At 28.4% G+C, this 15,390-nt stretch overlaps 2 long non-coding RNA genes across 8 annotated transcripts in view; one reads left to right on the plus strand and one right to left on the minus strand.

Annotated features, from left to right (window-relative positions):
- LOC147802092 (uncharacterized) overlaps positions 1-15,390 on the minus strand; it is a 408,540-nt gene that overhangs the window by 301,796 nt on the left and 91,354 nt on the right. The window lies entirely within an intron of this gene.
- The window catches only part of LOC147802097 (uncharacterized), a 49,927-nt gene that overhangs the window by 27,820 nt on the left and 6,717 nt on the right, over positions 1-15,390 (plus strand). For all 7 annotated transcript variants that reach the window (XR_015429906.1, XR_015429905.1, XR_015429908.1 and 4 more), the window contains 2 exons: positions 557-673; positions 10,740-10,975. This is a non-coding gene — a long non-coding RNA (uncharacterized LOC147802097). The remainder of the gene's footprint in view (positions 1-556; positions 674-10,739; positions 10,976-15,390) is intronic.

The raw sequence follows: 15,390 nt of genomic DNA on the forward strand, positions 1-15,390 counted from the left end.
TTAAACTCTTATTGAAAGAAATGTAAATTGGTGATTAATTAAAGTAATTGTGTTAAATTTTAAATGTAACACATTTGAAATTTTATTTTTTTTCTCTTAATACTTTTAAGACAGGGGTGTGAACACTGCAAACAAAAAGCTCAATGGCCTTTTTTAGTTGTATTACATTTGTTTGAATATTTAGTTATTTAATATCATGTTTTATTTCCCTGTAAAATTTTTCATTAACCTTGCAAACTTGCAGTGAATCATGCTATTAAATGATATAACTAAGTAAAATACCAAACTTAAAACAATCAAATATACATATTACAAATTGTGTAAGTTTCATTGGGAGTACACAATTGTATACATTTGCATTAAAACATCTTTAATGCAGAAAACACTACAAAAAACCATACGTTAAAAATAATGTGAAATATTCAAATCTGCCTATATATGAATGCTTTATTGTAGCTTTGAAGCTTGTGCATTATTTTCATTATTTTAATTTATTTTGATTTCTTAAATCTTTTATACTTATCCATATTTTTATCATAATATTAATTACTTGTAGGACTCATCTTCACTGTGTTGCTTCTTGCAATAATTCAACTCCTGGAAAACCTTGATCAACTTGAGTAATCATGAAACAACCTGGGAGAGAATGAAAAATGCTTTGAATACCTCTGCAGTAAGTTCGAAATAGTATGAAATTTGTAAATTTCTGTATCACATATACACTTTAAAAATCAATTGTTCCACAAATAACCTAGATGATGTGTAGATTAACTTAAGTAACCTCCTTATCAAGTACGCTTCAATAATTGTTTTTAAAAATTCATTCAATTACTTAACATACAAAAACTTTATTACTTACAAAAACTTTATATACTATATTCCATGTAGTGTGACACTTGTTACCGAACTTTATTCAGTCCAGTATATGCTCCCTTTAATATCATGCACAAGATTCTCTGTAATCTGGTACAAGACAATTTTTACAAATGACTATATAGGATTCTTCATTAAAGCACATACTCACAATTTTGTGCTGGGTTCTCTCTTTACATCTCATTACACCCAAATGCCTTATATGAAAAAGTTATTCTGAGACAATTAGGAATTCATCTCATAATGAACTTAATATTGATAATAGATTGAAGTTTACAAATCAATGGCTAGCTATTGTTGTCTTCTTTTACTTTCTATTGCTGTTTGCTCTTTGATGTGGCGATGAGTCAAGTAAATAATGATTTCAACAATAAAACAATAAATTTAATTAAGAAATGAAAGAAAACAAACTACTTCAGCAGCCGAGTACATTGCTGCTGCCTAATCATTTCATATTAAAAATCTCTCTCTTACATTTGTAAACAGACACAGTAGTTGTGGCGCTGCGCCACCTGCTCTACAACTCACTATTAAGGGGAAATGTTAACACTATGCTCGACAACTCACTATTAAGGGGAAATGTTAACACTATGAAGAAACTTTTAAAACAAAAATTTCGTTATAGTTTTAAATTGCCTTTGCATGAGAAAATGTAATTTTTGTTTCCTTATTAAGTGTTTAAAAAACACACGAAGATCATACATTCTTTTCTAATAAGTAATTAATTAATTTAAATAACATAGAAAATATTTTAAATGATATTTTATGGAAAAGTTATTTACTGTTTTAAAGAAAATAGATAACATCACATAGAAAATATGCATTTTCTGAAAATTGTTTGCTATATTTTGTGCCTACAACCAGTGAACCTTTATAAATGGATCATTTATGTTTTTAAAAAAAATTTATGATGTGTGTCATTTTTAAATGCTTTGTGGATTATGCATGAATTTGCTAATTCACACTTTGTGGCTCATTCTACTCCACGAATAATCAGGAGTTTACTATGTAGTTAAAAATATTGACAAATAACTAAAACTGAAATCACTAACTTTTGTATTATGTAAGACTTTTTTTCTTTTTTTAAGGAACCAAATATCCTTTTATTATATATAAAAATATATAATGTAATAATTTTTTTAAATAAGACTAATTGAAAGATCCCAATTGAAATTACAACATTTAGATCTTAAAGTAGTTAAAATTATAACTTAAACATTTATACAAATATTCAAAATTCTTTTGATACAAAAGGAAAACAAAATATATTGATCAAATTTCGAATAAAAATTATGAAAACAAAAATACACTTAAACTTTGAGAAAATATAGTTTTTTTAAACTAATTAGTTTTTTTTTTGTTGGTACCTAAAAAATGTACTAAATAAGATCTTCATTTTAAACTCTGCTAAATTTCTCTCAACATTGTACAATTTTGATATTCTGAATCTCTTCTGGCAAGAAAAAAAAATTTAATGTGTTATGCTATTTAATAATAAATTTTGTCAAATTTAATCTAGTTATTAATATCAAAATAACTTTCTTTTCTTGTGATGCAACTTACAAAATATGTATCACACATTTAAAGAAAAAAATTTATTCATACAAAGCATTTTTTCAGTTATATTAACATTTACATAAATAAAATAGTTTAGTTTTAATAATATAAATTATGTATTCTCAAAGAAATAAAACTTATTTCTCGTTGTTTAATATTGTTTATTTTTAGTATACATTTTTTCATTAAAGCATTTAATGAAGTTTTCAAAATTCTAAAAATGTTTGTTGCTATTTAATGTTTTATTCAATTTAAAAATTATTTTAAAAGCAAAGAAATGTCAGTAGCTATTTGATTTCATCTTATAAAAAATTAATGGATTATTTAAAAAATTTCGAACTTAAAATTTAAGTTTAGAAAAATGATTTTAATTGCAAAATTCAGTTAAAAAATTTTAAAACTATTTTATAACCATAATGTTTTAAAGTTGATATTAAAATTTTATAATTAGTTAAAGAATAATCTATATATTTCAATTAAAAAATAACAAAAAGGAAACATCCATTAATTTTTATTAAGAAAGTTATAATTTATAAATGAACTAAGACTTCTTGAATACTTATCAACCTTTTTAGATAAGGAATTGAACTCTGGACCTCTCTGGTAGAAGGTGAACAACTCTTAATGGTCACACCACAAATATTAAACTAAACTAAATATTAGCTTAATTTTAAAATATTAAACTAAAAAACACCTTTGAAAAACACCTTTTATATATCTTGAAATTGAAATAAAATCAATTATAAGTGATTAAATAAAAATAAAGAAAATCATAGAAATAACTTGTTTTAAAGAAAAATTTTCAGCACTTTTTCAAAATCGCATCAGGCAATACATACCATCTCATTTTTCACAAATTCTGATGTCATTTTCGACCAATAGCATGTCCCAGCTATTCTGAAATTTGTGCCCCATGCTCTTTAATTTAAGCTAAACTTTTCTTTGATTGGAGTATAAGCTTAACTTTGTTTTAATTGGAGTTTTCAAGATGTGTTCTACCCTTGTTAGAAACAAACTTTTTGCATGCATTAATAACTGAACAATAGTATTTGGGCATAAGCCTACTCTTTTTGGGTGATACCAAAACTCCCAATCGAAATTGCAAGCAGTCCCTAAAATATTTAACCCTCTTTGAATAGAATTAGATTAATCAGTATTTTATGAATTGATTATGTGTCTAAAAGATTGCCTGCAAACTCAAAACTTTGATTTTTAGTTTTTCTTAAAAAGATATTCTTGAACCATCACATAGTTTTTTGCAAATTCAAGAAGTGTTTTTATTATTTGATGTTATTATTATTATTTTTTTGGTCTAATTATTTAAATATTTTTAGATTTTGGCTGTTTTATTTTTTAAGTATTTATTTACTTTTTTGTGTGTGTGTATTAATACATTGGATTAATAATTCAATGCTGCTGGTTGCATTACTTTTTTTTTGTTTTCGTTTATTACTTAGAATTTTTTTTAAAAATTTCTTACAGTTTGAGTAGATAAAAGCTTTTAATTTTATTTTGAAAATTAATTTATTCTTTAGATGTTGCTGAAAGTTTTTATTTTATATTGTAAGTAAACTTATTTATTTAAATCTTGTTCACTTCCATTATTTTGGCAATAATTTGCTTCTAAAATAATTTAACAAGAGTCAACTTAGAAACTGGAATTGCTGATGTGTGTTTTGAAGAGTTTTATTTATCCTTTAGTTTGGAAACGGTTATTAATTTGATATTTCTTAGTTTGCTATTTCATAATTTAAAAGTTAATATATTCTTCTTAATATAGTTTTTAAAAAATTACATAGTATTTGGATGATTATAGAACCGTAATTTTGGGTGTAAGTAATTTTTACCAGATTTTTTATAGAAGAACTTTACCGGATTGATTTCTAATAATGTTTTAAGATTTGCTATTAATTTTTCTCTTCACTAAGAATGTTCTTTTTTATTGATGACACTCCAATATTTGAAAAAATATATATATTTTTTCTATACAACTTTGAAGTTTCAAATTTTTTAAAAGTTTCTCCTTTTTTATATTTATAGTTAAATTTTAAATGAACGGTAGTGTACTATCTAATAACTAGGTCGCAGGTTCTTATAAACAAATAACAATTTTATTATTACGAAACAATTACAAAATCCAAAATGAAACATTGAACACACGATAGGTTCGAATGCTTCGAACGACAAACTACAACTACTTTTACAATTTCTTTTTAACTAGAGGGCGTTGCTCGCTACAACATAACAAGCTCAAACATTCCGGCCCCCATTGAACTTTGTTCAATAATTAAAGATAAAAATACAATTAACAAAAAAGAACAATTGAAATTAATGCAATATCGCAACAACTTAAAACATACACCAATTTCACAATAAGCAATAAACAATACAATAATAAAGTTCAATTAATCAATATTTATGGGTAGGATACTTAATCGATTTACAGCTCTTTTAAAAAGACCCTTGGAAGTTCTTACCTTAACTACCCTCACATAATTATCTAAACCAGGGAGAACTTCCTCAATTCTACCTAGTACCCATTGACAAACAGGTAAGCGGTCCTCCTTAACAAGAACCATAGTGCCGATGGCAATATTATTTTTTGAAAATTGCCACTTTGATCTTTCGTGCAATTCTGATAAGTAGTCTCTATGCCACTTTTTCCAGATGTTCTGGACCATTTTAGTTACTCTTTTCCATTTAGTTAAGCGATTATCCTTTTCAGTGCTTATATCGGGTTCTACTGGGGCAATGATCGGTCTGCCAATTAAGAAGTGACCTGGCGTTAATGCGTTAAAATCCTTGGAATCTGAGGAAAGGGGAGTAATTGGCCTGGAATTCAGCATTCCCTCGATTTGGGTGACAAGCGTTAAAAATTCTTCGAGTGTCAATTTTGAATCTCCAATAGTTTTCTTAAGGTGAGTTTTGAATGCCTTTACCCCAGCCTCCCAGATCCCCCCAAAATGAGGCGCCCGTGGAGGGATAAACTTCCACTCTACTTCTTCTAACAGTAAATAATCTAATAATTGAGGTTCTTGAGTATTAACAAGTTTAAATAATTTCTTTAGCTCATTGCAAGCTCCCCTGAAATTTGTAGCATTGTCACTGAAGATGGTTGAGCATTTTCCTCTTCTAGCAAAAAACCTCTTTAGACAAGCTATTAATGCTTCGGAAGATAAATCAGATACGATTTCTAAATGTATTGCACGAGTTGCAAAACATACGAATACTGCAACATACATTTTTTGATACGAACCCTTTCTCGATTTATTTGATCTTATAAAAAATGGTCCACAAAAATCGAGACCACTTTTATTGAAAGTAAAATTAGGTACTACTCTTTCAATTGGCAAATTACCCATTACTTGAGTTACTGATACAGGACTTTGTTTACAACAAATTACACAATCATGTACGATCTTTCTCGCGAGATTTCTGCCGCTAACCGGCCAGAATTTTTGTCTCACAGTGTTAAGTAAAGCTTGAGACCCAAGATGAAAATATTTTAAATGATGATGTAGCATAATCATCCGAGTTAATTCATGTCTAGCAGGTAAAATGATAGGATATTTAGAATTATAAATTACCTGAGCATGAGCGATTCTACTACCTACGCGTAAAAGTCCATCCTTATCCAAGAAAACATTTAATGCTTTTAGTTTACTTCTGGGGGAGATTTGCGCTCCTTTCTTAATGGCTGCAATTTCCGAGAAAAACTCACCTCCTTGCACCTCCCTAATCAGAAATAGCTCCGCCCTCCTTAATTCCTCCAAGGTAATGGGACCTACAACCCTTATTTGATCTTTACGAGCATTTCCTATGAATCTGAAAATAAAACTAAGAACATGAATTAATTTCAAATAATTATTGCTTAGATTTAGAAAATTATTCACAAAGGAATTAGAGTTGAGAGTGGCAAAGTTACAGTCAATGGTGGTTTTAAATTCACTAATATAGTCATTGTTGGAGTCTAGTTCAACTGAATTGTTCTTATCTGGTGGGCCTTCTTCACGAAGGAAACTCGGGCCATCCCACCAAAGTTTGCAAGTCAAAATGTCTTTGGCATCTAATCCACGAGATATTATATCTGCTGGGTTTTCTTCTGAAGAAATGTGTCTCCATTCATACGATTCTGTAAGTTCTTGGATTGCAGCTATTCGATTACTCACAAAAGTTTTCAGAACATGCGGTGATTTACCAATCCATGCGAGGCAAATCATTGAGTCTGTCCATAAGATCACCTTCTCAATTGGAATGTTCAATGAAGGCAAAACCTTGTGCATCAACTGAGCCAGCAGAAGACAGGAACTTAATTCCAGGCGTGGGATGGTTAGTGATTTTAAAGGAGCAACTCTAGATTTACTGCAAAGAAGTCTAGCTGTAGGTATTCCATCAGTTGGAATCGATTGTACATAAATCGCTGCTCCATAGGCCATTAGAGAGGCATCAGCGAAGCCATGAATCACAATGCTGTCTTCTCGAAAGACATACCTCGGAATTGCGAGATTTTTCAATTCTGGGAGCGTTGAAACGAAGTCAATCCAGTTCTTTTCTATACAGTCTGGTAACATTTGATCCCAGTCTATTTTTAGTAACCAAAGTTTTTGCAAATAAATTTTGGCTTTTGTTATAACAGGGCCAATCAGTCCAAGAGGATCAAATATTCTTGATATGAGAGAAAGGACATCTCGTTTTGTGTAAGAGTCCTTCTCATGTAGTTCTATTTTGTACAAGAAACAGTCTGTAAGTGTGTTCCAAAGAACACCTAAAGTTTTAACTGACTCGCATTCTGGCTGATCGCTGAAACTATATTCAGTAATGCCCTTATTTTCGAAAGCAAGCAGTTCAGGATGGTTTGCACCCCATTTGTGCAAGTTCATTTTTCCTCGTTTCATCAATTCTACAAGTTGAGACTGAAGAAGTTTAGTCCCTTCGATTGTGGATTCACCCGAAAGAACGTCATCTATATAGAAATCATTTAGAACGACTGAAGATGCTAGAGGTAAGTGGTTGCATTCATCAAGAGCTAGTTGTTTCAGTGTACGAGTAGCCAAATAAGGAGCGTTTGATGTACCATAAGTAACCGTATTTAACTGATATGTTTCCACAGAAGAATCGAAACTATTCTTCCACAAAATTCGAAGATATCTTCGTTGTAACGGATTTATTTGAATCATTCTATACATTTTCTGGACATCTGCAGTAAATGCATATCGATGTTTCCGAAAGCGAACCATAATCGAAAATAAGTCTTGTTGCGGTATTTTACCCTTTAAGAGAATGTCATTCAACGACAAACCTGACGTCGTAGGCATCGATGCGTTAAATACAACGCGTAACTTCGTGCTACTCTTTTCTGGTTTATACACAGAATGGTGAGGGATAACATAACAGTCATTATTATTTTTTGCATCTTCAACTAATTCCATATGATTAAGAAATTTATATTCTTCCATAAATGCGGAATATAGCGATTTTAAGTTCGAATCCCGATCAAGACGTTTCCAAATGCCGTCAAGTCTTTTTTCCGCCAATTTTCTTGAATGTCCCAATAAAGCGGGATCTTCCATAGGCATGCTAACGACATATTGTCCATCAACCTCTCGATAATAGGTCTCCAAGAAATGAGTTTCGCAGAATTTTTCTTCCCTATTCAAAAGAATGTCAGATTCGCCAAAACCCTCAATTTCCCAAAATTTTTGCAAAGTTTCTTCCAATTGTTTGTTTTGAGTCATTAAACCACAGTACTGTAACTCAGAAGAAGAGTTAACAACACCACTAGCCACGTAACCAAACTGCGTTTCCTGGAACAGTAAATTATGCGAAGCGCTTCGAATTTTGTTTTCTTTTAATAAATCAAAGAAACATTCAGCTCCTAATAACAAGTCAATTTCCCCTGGTACATTAAAGTTAGTGTCAGCTAAAGAAATATTTTTAGGTAAATCAGCTTCATCGATGCAAATTGGCATAGCTGGAGTTATTTCCGTTATTTTTGGAACAATAAAAAAGTCAAGTTCCCTAATAAAATCCCTTTCCTTATTTGTAATTGTTGACCTAATTTTATATTCCAGAGTAGTAGTGATTCCATTAAGTCCGGAAATAGGAGCAGAAACTTTTATTTTCTTTAAAGCCAGTTGTTTTGAAAATTTATTAGATACCGCATTAATTTGACTACAACTATCGAGTAATGCCCGTCCTTCAATGTATTCACCATTTCTTGCTTTTATTTTAATCATAGCAGTAGCCAAAACCACAGATTTATTAGAGGTTATAAAACAATTCGAAAGATGTTTAGATATATGAAGAGAGGTCTCCTTCCCTCCCCCCTCAACAGCTTCAGATTGCAGTTTTTCATCCAAAGGCGTGGGAAGAGGCGCCGATGATTCATTATTAATTGGAGTAAATACTTCCCCTCGATGTAACAAGCTATGATGCGATTTCGATTTGCATATATTACAAACATATTGCGACTTACAATTTGATGTAAAATGTTTACCAGAAAAACACTTTAAACATAGTCTATTACGTTTAACAACAGAAAATCTTTCACTAAAATTCATATCAATAAATTTGGTACATTTAAAAAGTGGGTGCGGCAAATTACAAGCAACGCACTTTTTATCATTGTTATTATTCGAATTAAGGAGAAATGATTTTGGTTTTGCTTCACTTTGCTGTTTTGATTTGTAGAACACATTTTTAACTATACTTTCTAATGTCTGGCTTCTTTTTTCAAGAAATGCCATTAAATTATCGAAACTTGGAATTTCAGACGTATTTATAGAAAGTTCGAACTGCTTTCTCGATTCTCTGTCAAGTTTTTCTAATATTATTGTTATTAACATAATATCCGATAAATCATTTCTTTCGAATCCTAAATTTTTTAAAGCTCTAAGGTTTTTATTTATGACATCGATTAAACGTCTGAGATCTATAGATGATTCACGAATTATTTTTTCGAATTCTAAAATAGATTTAAGGTGAATGTTTACCATAATTCTTTTATTTTCGAATCTATTTTTTAATGCTTTAAACAACGATTCAAAGGTATCTTCTGGTGTTTCTAACAACTTAGCTTCATTTCTCAATGCGGCATGAAGATAATGCAATTTTTGTACATCAGACAAATCTTTATTATTTGTTACAATGTTATCGAATTCTATTTTAAACATATTCCATTCCTCATATTTACCATTAAATAGCGGAAGTGGAATTTCAGGTAGCTTAATTTTACAAACATTAGTCTTGTTTTCTAATGAATTACTAGTGTTTTCTGATGAATTACTAGCATCATCTATTAATAATTGATTAAAGTTTACCTCTAGCTCTTCTATGCGAGTATCCAATTCTATTAACGAGTTTTCGATTTCTGTCATGTCCTCGTCTTCCGGTACAGAAGTGTAATAATCCGATCTGAGTTCTTCTATAGTACTGGATATCTTTTCAAGGGCCTTTAGTTTTGTTTCTAATTTTATTTTAGTCCAAATAACTGTACCATCAGTTATGGCACTTTCTAAACGAGTCAGTTGCGCTTTAAGCGAACCTTTTTTTCTATTTAACGCTACTATTGTAGCCATTCTAAAGTATTATTTGCAGATGCAACGAACGAAATAACGAAATTTCCTGCGGCTCAAGGGCCATAATGTACTATCTAATAACTAGGTCGCAGGTTCTTATAAACAAATAACAATTTTATTATTACGAAACAATTACAAAATCCAAAATGAAACATTGAACACACGATAGGTTCGAATGCTTCGAACGACAAACTACAACTACTTTTACAATTTCTTTTTAACTAGAGGGCGTTGCTCGCTACAACATAACAAGCTCAAACAGGTAGATTTTTAGACTCTTATTCAACGAAATGTAAATCTGTAGACTATTACTAAAAAAAACATTTAAAATTGTTTTTGTTTTTTTTATTTTTCATAATACTTTTAAGAGATGGGTGTGAACACTGCAAACAAAAAACTCAATGGCGTTTTTTAACTGTGTTACATTTGTTTGAATATTTAGTTATTTAATATCATGTTTATTGCCCTGTAAAACTTTTCATTAACCTTGTAAACTTGCAGTGAATCAAGCTAATAAATGATATAACTAAGTAAAATACCAAACTTAAAACACGGAACATAACTTAAAATACGGAACATAAAAAAATTCAAAATACATATTACAAATTATATAAGTTTCATTGGGAGTACACAATTGTATACATTTACATTGAAACATCTTTAATGCAGAAAACACTACAAAGAAAACATTATACTTATCAATATTTCTATCATAATATTAATTACTTGTAGGACTCATCTTCACTGTGTTGCTTCTTGCAATAATTCAACTGCTGGAAAACCTTGATCAACTTGAGTAATCATGAAACAACCTGGGAGAGAGTGAAAAATGCTTTGAATACCTCTGCAGTAGGTTCTAAATAGTATGAAATTTGTAAATTTCTGTATCACATATACACTTTAGATGTCAATTGTTCCACAGATAACCTAGGTGATGTGCAGATTGACTTGAGTGACCTTCTTATTAAGTATGATTCAATAATTATTTTTTTTTTTAAATTCATTCAATTACTTTTGGAAAATTGTATTTTATCATTTCATGCAAAACTTTATATACTATAGTCCATGTAGTGTGACACTTGTTACCAAACTTTATTCAGCCCAGTATATGCTCCATTTAATATCATTCACAGGATTCTTTGTAATCTGGTACAAAACAATTTTTACAAATGACTATATAGAACTCTTCATTAAATCACATGCTCACAATTTTGTGCTAATTTACTTCTGCAAATGTTTTCATATTTTGCAATTTAATTTGGGTTCTCTCTTTACGTCTCATTACACCCGTGTACCTTATATGAAAAAGTCATTCTCAGTCAATTAGGAATTCATCTCATAATGAACTTAATGTTGATAATAGATTGAAGTTTGTAAATCAATGACTAGCAATGAAGAAACTTTTAAAACAAAAATTTAGTTACAGTTTTAAATTGCCTTTGCATGAGAAAATGTAATTACTGTTTCCTTACTTAAATGCTGTAAAAACACACAAAGGTCATACATTTTTTCTTATAAATAAATAATTAATTAATTAACATAGAAAATGTTTTAAATGATATTTTATTGAAAAGTTATTTACTACTTTCAGGAAAATAGATAGCATCGCAAAGAAAATTTGTAAATGACCCTTAATTTCATTTTCTGAAAATTTTCGTATATTTTGTGCCTACAATCAGTGAACCTTTAAAAATGTTTCATCTATGTTTTTAAAAAATTGATGATGTGTGTTATTTTTAAGTGCACAGTGTTTAAGTGCACAGTGTTTAAGTGTGTTATTTTTATAAATTAGGAACTTTAAAAATTAAATTAAATAATTTTTATTACAGCACAAATCATAATTATGAATTTTTTTTTTTTGGAAAGTGATTAAAAATATTTTAAGTGCTTGAAAAGTACTTAAAATGTGCTTATTTTTTTTGTTGAAAAATTTGGCTACGCACCCTGATAGGAGTTATATTTTATTAATCTACTAAAGCCACCAATATAGTTTTGTTGCCACTTTAAGTATTTGAAATAGGTAATGCACAAATATTGGGGACACTTTCAAATTGATGTGTAAAACAAAATATGCAAATTATTCTAAGAATATGAATTATGTATGCTATATTCAAATAAACAGCATACTAAATCAGATTTTATGTGCATTTTGGGGAGAAGGGGCAAGTCAGTCATGACATTTCACTTGCATTTTTTATACTCTTTTAAGCACAGTTTAACATGAAATAATTCTAATTTTAAGAAATGTTATTTTAGCATGGAAAAGTTAAAGAAAAGAATTGAGAAAAAGGACCCTTTACCTATACCTTCGATTTCTGACATCTATGAATTTGATAATGCTAGGATTGAAACATGGTTTTCTTGAGCATTATAAAGCATCAATACAAACAAGATTTAAACCTTTCTACTAAGATTTTTTCAAATTTATTTCTTTTGTTTTTAATAGAATTTTTTTAAAGAAAAATTTCTATCATTTTGAATCCTGTTACTTAGTTTTCATTATTTTATAAGCATACTAACTTTTTTTTCAATATGTCAATATGACACTTTTATGAAATTGTAATGTAATACATTTAAATAAATGTGTTTAACAAAGCTAAATTACAGGGATACTTTAAATCTTACATTTAAGTAGCATAAATATTGAATTATTTTTTTATTCTACTCCCTTAAAATCATTTTGAATTTTTTTTTTATTAACTGTGATTGTAATTATTAATAAACTTGCTAGTGCTTAAATCTTTATTTAAAAAATTGTAATTAAAGCTAAAGAATTAAAATATAATTTGTCTTCTAAAATCTTAAGTAATATTCTCTCAGTACCTGAAAAATGGAGAATATTGAATCCTAATTTCAAACTCTGCTTAATTTCTTTCAACATAGTACAATTCTGCTGTCATAAATTTCTTGGTACAAAAACGCATTGCAATCCTTAACCCCATAACTTGTGCGCTCGAGTTAATTCAAGCACACTAAACAGGCCTAACTGTGCACATTTGAGATAATTCAAATGCCGTTGTATTTTATGCTGCTAAATTTTTGACAATCAAATATAATTGAGAGTTGAAAATAACAATGTTAAAGCTAAGAAAAAAATGGTTTTATTGATATTTATTATTTACGTAGGATTGTAAGCTATAACACTTATTTATTGAAGAATAAAATATAGCCTTTTTCCATGGAACAAAAACGTAGTATATCGAAATTGTCCACCAAAAGAAAAGTTGAACCAGGAGCAGAAAGTGTTCTAAAATGTTTTTTTTTTTCATAAAAAAAATAGTTTTTTTTTTTCAAAAAATTTGTGTTATAAGAGATTAATTTCAAATAAAATTAGTTAAATTTAATATAGTTACTAATATTAGTAATTTAACCTAATAATGCCTCTACAATCAAAATAACTTCCCTTTCTTATTATGCATCTAACAAAATGTATATCATACATACTTATAAAAAAAAATTTAATTCATGAAAACCATTTTTTCAATTATAATTTGCATCATCACATTCTTGTAAGTAATTGTTTAGTTTGTCTTATATAGTTTGCTGTAGAAAACAAGAGATTGAAATATAAATTTATAAATACGCTGAATCTATTTTTTTTTTTTTAACTATACACTTTAGGTCCCCCCCCCCCAATATTCTGCTCAGGTTTCAGCCACTATTAAAATATTTACTTCTATTAGCTACCATTAAAATAATTACTTCTATTTACTATAAGTTAGACCATGAATAAATTTTATGAGAAATTGAATATTCTAATGTTTTGATATTTAACAATAAATCATTTTATTAAAAAATGAGAAATTTTAAGTTAGTGAATTTGTATGTTTTAAAATAAATTCCTCTCAAAAATATTGTTTGCATATATGCATTATATAATGCTTAAAAATTAAATGGTTTATTTTTATCTGATAAAAACTTGAATTATTCTTATACTTTCATTATAGAGTTGTACATATTTGATCTCAAACGTTTTAAGAATCGTCCTATGTTCCATTAATAAAGTCTGTTGAAATATATCAGCTACTGCTATGTACTTTCTGTTTTTAAGTAATTTGGAAAATAAAAAGAGTATATTTTATTTTTATTTTTTGAAAACCTTTAATACATTTAAATAGACCAAACTATATGTTTCTTAGTTTACCGTATGTCTATTTTAAAATTAGTCTTTCATATGTTTGCTGTTCTAGAAAATGTCCTTTATTTTTTTAATTTGTCGTTGGCCCACTACAAAACCTCTAATTGTATCACATATTCTGTTTCCCTATGTTTCAATTTATTTTTTCTCGGGTGCAGTCTATTATTTTTAAGTCAAGATAATCGTTCATATTATTTTGTATACAGTACCCTTCCAAATTATTAGGGACACTTAAAATTTCTAAAAAATTGTCATTTTTCAAAGCGTCATAACTTTTTCAAAAATGAATCAATTTTCATAAAAATTTCTGGATACCATGTTCAAGTCTTCTACTTTCACCTAAAAGTTACTAATTTAATTTATCTCAATTTTTTGCAAAAATTTACGCTTTTGAGCAAAGAAATTTTTTTTTAAAAATGTCAAGTCTGACAAGTTGCTACTTTGTAACAAAATTTTTTGCATAAAAATTATTATTTACACATTAAAGTACAAGACATTAACTTTAAAACGCGCTAACGTAAATGACTTTACGATTTTTTTTGACAGAGATATGAGATTTTAAAAAAGTTTTGCCATTTATTGTGAAAAGTGAGTTGTGGCAGTATTTTTGGTGAAAGAAACCTGGAATAGCCCAGATATTATTGCAAAAGCAAGAGCTGGTATTAAATGTATGCCGCGAGGAATAAACGCAGTTATACAAGCAAAAGGACATGTTACAAAATATTAAGATTTTTTTATTATATTTGTTTTTGTAGAAATGTTTTTGAATTTTATTATAAAGTTAACTTTCTTGAGTCGTTTTTTAAAATTTTATTGCAAATTTACAAATAATGTTCTTGTTTGTAATAATGTTTTAAATAAAAAAAACTTAATTAGTCCGAATAAGAAAGTTGCAAAAAAATAATACTAAATACTAAATAATTTTCAAATTCACATTAATTTCGTTTTCACTATAAATGACAAAAAATTTTCAAAATCTCATATCTCAGTCACAAAAAATCGTAAAGTCATTTACTTTAACTCGTTTTAAAATTAATGACTTGTACTTTAATGTGTAAATAATAATTTTTATGCAAAAAAATTTGTTACAAAGTAGCAACTTGTCAGACTTGACATTTCTTTTTAAAAAAAAAATTGCTTTGTTCAAATGTGTAAATTTTTGCAAAAAATTTAGATAAATTAAATTAATAATTTTTAGGTGAAAGTAGAAGACCTGAACATGATATCCTGAAATTTTTATGAAAA

Source organism: Parasteatoda tepidariorum, chromosome 10, assembly GCF_982258835.1.
Source record: "Parasteatoda tepidariorum strain Cologne lab strain chromosome 10, Ptep-v5.0, whole genome shotgun sequence".
Taxonomy (NCBI): domain Eukaryota; kingdom Metazoa; phylum Arthropoda; class Arachnida; order Araneae; family Theridiidae; genus Parasteatoda; species Parasteatoda tepidariorum.